Below are 6,465 nucleotides of genomic sequence, written 5' to 3'. Positions count from 1 at the left end.
ATGTAAGATTACACTTTGTTTTCCCTGCGCTTGCTTCTAGACCATCCTCCTTACCAGCGTCGAACAAAACTTATGTTTTTTTTTTCCTTGTGACGTATGTATTTTCGTCAAATAATTCATTGTCGACACAGGCTAAAAGCTGACATGTCCTAACCAATTTCAGTCCCTCGTGGTTTTCTTGGACCTTCCTAATGAAAGATTATACAAATAAACGGCGTATGAAGCATCTATTTTTATATACAAAGTCAGTCTGAATTGGAAATTCGTAGGGCAAATGTTTACCCGTGTAGACTTTATTACTGGTTTCGTTTAAACACCTATTAATTAGCCTAACCGGTTTCGTAGGTCTGCACGATTCAAGGATATTGTTATATGTAATACTTGCCTCTGGATGGAATCAAAGACAGCGTACTAGGAGCAAAAATACAGCATTTTTGGACTTTGTTCCATACCTGAAGGTTAAAAATGAAGGTTGTCAGTAGATGGCAGGGAACGTCCTTGATGTTTAAGCCGCTGTGTACGCCGGCCGAACTTGTCAGTTGTCATTAGACCTCGTGGCTGGACGCTAGTGGGGTAGCTGCCTCATATCTTGTTCCCGCATTTGGAGCTACATTTGCAGACGAGTGATTCAGGACACGTGCAAGGCTCGGAACTAACTAGTAGTTCGTTTGTTGCTGAATATAAAGGAACTGTAAGTAGAACATTGTAAGCTGTTTTATGTATTGTCCCAGAGAGTCCTTTCTGCTAGAATTTTCGGCGCCTGGAATCACGTTTGGAAAAACTATAGAATGCAGTGTGTTTACACGGCGATTGGCCGTATAATGAGGACTGTAAAAACTGTGATTGACAGATTGGAGGAATAATGCGTGAATACTAGTAGCAGACTGAGCCCCATTAGTAATTTTGTGTGGGCATGGACCAATTAGAAGAGTAGACATAACCACAAATGTGACCTATTTCCAGCAACATTTCAGAATACTTATGTAGCCTACTTTATGTTAATGAGATGTAAAAGTTTGTCCGGAGATAGATGCTAGCTCTGTCTATTGGACCCAACAGAATCCAGTCTCTGAAACGTGTTTTAAAAAATAGACAAGACGATGGATAATGTCCAAAAACATAATACTTGTAGCTTCTACTTTATGTTGCAGCCAACAACCCGAAATATGGAGAAGGCAACCGGACTTTATAGCCAGGCGGTCAGGTTAAGTTTGTTTTGGCATTAGAAAGCATGCGTAGTACGTAAATAATTAGAATGGAATCAGAGCTGGTTAGCATAAATAAAGATTACCAACATGTGGAATATGACATCGTGCACACTGATATATTGGGTTTTCGGACTTTATCCATCGTCCTGGTTTTTAAGATAACTAATAAAAACACGACGTTTCGGAAACTGGATCTGTTTCCGTCCTCAGGTGAAGGAAAACACCTATTCTGCTGGGTCCGTTAGAAAGAGCTAGCCTCAATCACTGGACAAACCGATGTCACAAAACGTCGTGTTTTTATTAGTTATCTTAAAAACCAGGACGATGGATAAAGTCCGAGAACCCAATATCTCTGTGTGTCATACAACATCGTCAGAATCCTATAGTAACTAGATGACATCGTGAAGTTTGATAAATAGATAGCAAAGTTTCGGAGGAATATTGCCTGTACCATCAGCGTTCTGTCATCCGACGTCACATCCCAGAAGAATTCAGCAATGTGAGGTGAAAATATGAATTAACCTTTAGCTGCCCGAGTAATTAATAAGTCTGGAGATTAGAGCGTTAGAATCGGTTAGATACGGTAGAATCAAATATCAGGGATGATTAGAGGTTACACCTTGTCTTCGCGATTAACATTTCTAAATAAAGCCCGCAATTATAAGCTTGATTATCACATTAACTTGGTGGTTAGATGCTGATGCTCAAAGTATAAGTATTTAATAGGTCAATGTCACTGATAACATAATTGATGAATTTATACTTATCAGTAAGTAACAGCAGATGCGCAAATGTGATTGAATACTGAACTGTTTGACTACTTGTTGCACCGGTAAATATTATTTGTTTATAGCCTGTTTAATTATGCTCTCACACTGGTAGTTCCAGATACTGTTGAGGTTGTTAATAATTATTGCGTAAAACCAATCATTGTTCAAGCAACACTGAATTTAAGACTTAAAGAAAGCGAACGAGAAGAATAAATACGGAAGGTTATTACGCGGAAAATGGGAAGAAAGTCTGCGTAAATGTCCCCCAGCTTTTTAAATGGAGGGTTGAGAATGTTAAACAAGCGTAACTTAGTAAATTTGACAGGGCGCTTACTGGGATTTGAAGACCTCTCGCTAGGTGGCGGCGAATGTGAAGATAACAGACATGAAAGCAGACCAAAACTGAAGAGCAAAGGAGTTATTGATCTCCTAGGATTCGACACCGTTTAGTCTTATCAGATTGTTTCGGAGAACACGGATTTCCACACTGACATCCGTGAGGACTTCTATTCTCTTCTTAAGGCGCCATTGAAATTCCCTAAAGTGACAAAATAATTCATTCTCTGAAAATTTTGAGGTCCTCGGCAGTGACTATATAGATTACAGTCTGCTGAGATATGGCGCCATGGAATCTGGTAGAGCCTTACCGCCGTTGCTGAGGACAGACTTATCTTCACACTGAACCTCACCTCCCACCGGATGGGATTTGCCAAGCAGAAACAGGACTTCTCCTGTGACCGACTTCTGATTCTCGAGGCTGTGGCTATGTAGATTGTGAGCTGCAGGGATTTTAGGCCTTGCAGTCTGTTGAAATTGTTACCAGCGTTTCGGAGAAACGTGCTGTCTCCATCAACAGGGTAGTACACTAAAGTGAAGGAAGAAAGTTCCTCGGAAACGCTTGTAATGGACTGCCACACTACATGTGGATCATATCCCAACAGGCAGTACAAAACTACTTAGTCATTGCTGTGAAAACCTAAGATGCCTCAGAGAAGGAATTATACGGTCTCGTTAGCAGTCTGCATCGAATCGTTAAGAAGACGGAATTACTTGTTTATTGTAACGTAGTTGATCGAGGCACTATGCCACAAGCCGGAAGGTCGCGGGTTCAAGTCCCGACGAGGTGGATTTTTTCCAATAGTTCCAGCCGCACTATGGCCCTGGGGTGTCTCAGCCTCTAACAGAAATTAGTACCGGGAATCTTCCCGGGGGTGGGGGGTAAAGGGTGGCCAGTGCGTAAGACTGACAACCTTCCTGCCATCTATGAGAAAGTGTGGGAGCCTCGATGTCTCATAGCCCTATGGGCCTGCACGGCCTGTTACAGGAATACCTTAACCTTAACTTATTTTGTTTGTTTATTTATTTATGTACGTCAGAGCTAAGGTTCTCACTGCGGTGACTGAAGATCATAGTCTTCTGGAGTGTGACGCCGTGTGTCTGGCTAATGGGTTCCAGAGGAAGCTATTTCCTTACATTTTCAGAGTGGAGGAAGATGGAGACAGCAGGTTCCTCCGAAACGTTGGCATCCATGAATCCAACTACACGGCTTTAAACGCCTAAGTTCGCTTGTTGTTGTTAGGACAGTAAAAACCAAAGCGCATGCTGCCGGCTCTATATGAACTTATCTGTAGAGGTCAGTTGTATTAATGACCTCTGGCCCTACTCTGTGTGAGGCAGCAAGTGGCATCTCGGCTGAAATAATGAAGCATTGTAGTAATCAGGCTATCGTTTAATCTCCAGACTTGGAAGTGCTGCGTACAAGTGTGTACAGTGCAGCCTTTCTCACTTTTATGTTGGAGGAACCCTTGAAATAATGTTCAAGTGTCAGGAAACGGATGCATCAGAGTTGTTATAAAGCTAGGCTCTGTAAATAAAGGCTGTGAAATGATCTCAGTTAATGCTTCTTACAACCTGACAATGCTGAAGAGTAAGATTACTCAAACCGTATGATAAATTATTAGAGAAATATGAACAAAAATATCGTCTAAGACCGTGTTATTTTTAAACTAAAATTAAGAATGAATTCTACAGGGAGGAATTTTACTCACTTAAACGGCTATGCGCTTCACACCGACTGGTGGATGTAACTTTTATTTTTCCGTTTATAACGCAAAACTCTTTTGCATCATGTGACGTGTCATCAGTACGTGTATTTATCTTACTGTTTGAAAATGGAACATTTTCAATTTCTTCCATTGCATCTTTTCCCATCATTTTAACTGACCGACCGACTTCAAGCTAAGATCTTCAGAAGCCGCAAATTGTGCAGCTACTCAAGAACTTCCAGAATTTTATGGAACCCGAAGGCTCATTACCATGTTCACAAGAGCCCTCCACTGGTCCCTATCCTGAGCCAGATCGATCCAGTCCATACTCCTCATTCTGTTTCTCTAAGATCCAGTTAATGTTATCCACCCATCTACGTCTTGGTCTTCCTAGTGGTCTCTTTCCTTTTGACTTTCCCACCAATATCCTATATGCAGTTCTCTTCTCCCCCATGCTTGCTACATGCTCTGCCCATCTCATCCTCCTTGACATGATAATTTTGCGAAGAGTACAAACTGTGAAGCTCCTTATGCAGTTTTCTCCAACCTCCTGCCACTTCATCTGTCTTCAGTCGAAGTGTTATCCATAACGCCCTGCTCTCAAACACCCTCAGTCTGTGTGCCTCTCTCAATGTCAAGAGACCAAATTTCACACACAAATAGAACCACAGGCAAAATCTTAGTTTTGTATATTCTAATTATTATGTTTTTAGACTGTAGACGAGAAGACGAAAGGTTCTGGACTGAATGGTAGTAAGCATTACCCGAGTTCAGTCTCCTCTTAATTTTTTTTATTGCTAGTGGGGTGGGACTAAGTCTCTTGTACTGCGGCCACTTCTGGCCTTTTGTACCAGCCCCAGATGATAGGTGAGGGTGATTGTGGAGCAATTGGTGGAATGAAAATTGGCAGGGGGAACCGAAGTACTCGGAGAAAACCTGCCCCAGCGCCACTTTGTCCACCACAAATCCCAACTGACCAGACCCGGGATCCTCTTAATTTCCTCGTGAATCAAGTTTTGATTGTCGCTTTCCAATAGCAGTAATTAACTTTTTTAGTTTATTCACGAAGTTGTGAACACCTCAGACTGCATAGAATCGAATGGCATAGTGACTGGTGAATGATGAATTTGAAAAGATTTGGGATATTGCATACTCGAACTGCTATCCCGAAGTTTGCGTGGAGGGATCGAGGAAAACCACGAAAGACTTCAGTCAGGACGAAAGACATCCTTCACGACAGTTTCAGAAACGGTCGGGAACACCCTTTATCTGTAACTTATGCATTAATGCCTTAATTTCTAAAATAAGAAGGTAATTATAATTACATTTATAATTATGTACAGATTTTCCATGGAAACTCAATACTCTGAAGGATTTCTCCGAGCTCAGGGTGCGCGATTATATGGGCCCTTCCTGTAACTTATCCAGAACCATTCTCTGACACTGCCATTGTTGGCAATCTTTACGTTACAACATCCAGTTCTCTGTAAGCCGATCGTCTGCTTTGCTTACCAAGCCAAAGCATAACTCCTGCTTGTTTGTTATGCATAGCTATAAAATTATTGGTGATAGTATTTTCGAGACGGTTACGGTTACAGATACAAACATGAAACAACTTGAAAACAGCGGGAAAGTCATTAAAGTTTACATGTCATCCATGTCAAATGAAAATGGAGTCTTAAGTGCAGAAAGCTTTGACAGGGCGGGCAGGACCCATGGCTTGGCTTTCTAGATCCCCGGGCCCTAGGCAGTGAGAATTTTTCATATGGGGAGATCTCAAATAAAAGTCACGCCAATCTCCGATCCCATAGTACCTTCGATAGCGTCGATGACGAATTTGAGACATCATAGTCAACGTGGATGAGGCACAGTTATGGTGTACATGGAAAAAATTCGAATATTGCCTTTATGTTTGCAGAGTAAGTAATGGAGCTCGTATCGAACACTTCCAGATAAACTGTATGAGTTTCCATGCTGTTTTCAAGCTGCTTGATGTTTCTATCTGTAACCGTTTCGGAAATATACTAATTTCTTCTCGGCCAATCATATATAACTGTGAAGATTACTTCAAGATCGGCTGTAACAGCGAATGAACTTTACAGTTCAGTATCTCCTCTTCGGTCTTATTTTGATGAGCATTCCTAGGAAGAAGTTCTCTAAGCCCCCCGGTAAGCACTAGCTAAGAGGTTGGGTGTGCCGATCTGCTTGCTGTGCACTGTCGTGAATCGAACCCCGATTCATTGCTACTCTAGCTCACAGCATAGCCATTACACTGCTTGAGATACAAGACTTAGGGTAATATAAAATATAATGCTTACTACACGAGTAATTCCTATTACTTATAAGAAGCTCTACCAAAATAACCACGGAAGCTCCATACGTATATTCGTAAAGAAAGAAGCTTATTGAAGCGTGTCAAATGAACATGTTCTGTTTACTCTC

General features: G+C 41.5%; 1 protein-coding gene across 1 annotated transcript in view; it reads left to right on the top strand.

The window, feature by feature from the left end:
- The first annotated feature begins 419 nt into the window (after positions 1–419).
- The window catches only part of LOC111864744 (1-acyl-sn-glycerol-3-phosphate acyltransferase alpha), a 65,610-nt gene continuing 59,564 nt past the window's right edge, over positions 420–6,465 (top strand). The window contains exon 1 of the mRNA XM_023852238.2: positions 420–691. The gene's annotated coding sequence lies outside the window, so the exon portion shown is untranslated. The remainder of the gene's footprint in view (positions 692–6,465) is intronic.

The sequence above is a fragment of the Cryptotermes secundus genome, unplaced genomic scaffold, assembly GCF_002891405.2.
Source record: "Cryptotermes secundus unplaced genomic scaffold, Csec_1.0 scaffold780, whole genome shotgun sequence".
NCBI lineage: Eukaryota > Metazoa > Arthropoda > Insecta > Blattodea > Kalotermitidae > Cryptotermes > Cryptotermes secundus.
The sequence above is the reverse complement of the archived record's forward strand: the minus strand, read 5'-3'. Positions and strand labels throughout refer to the sequence as shown.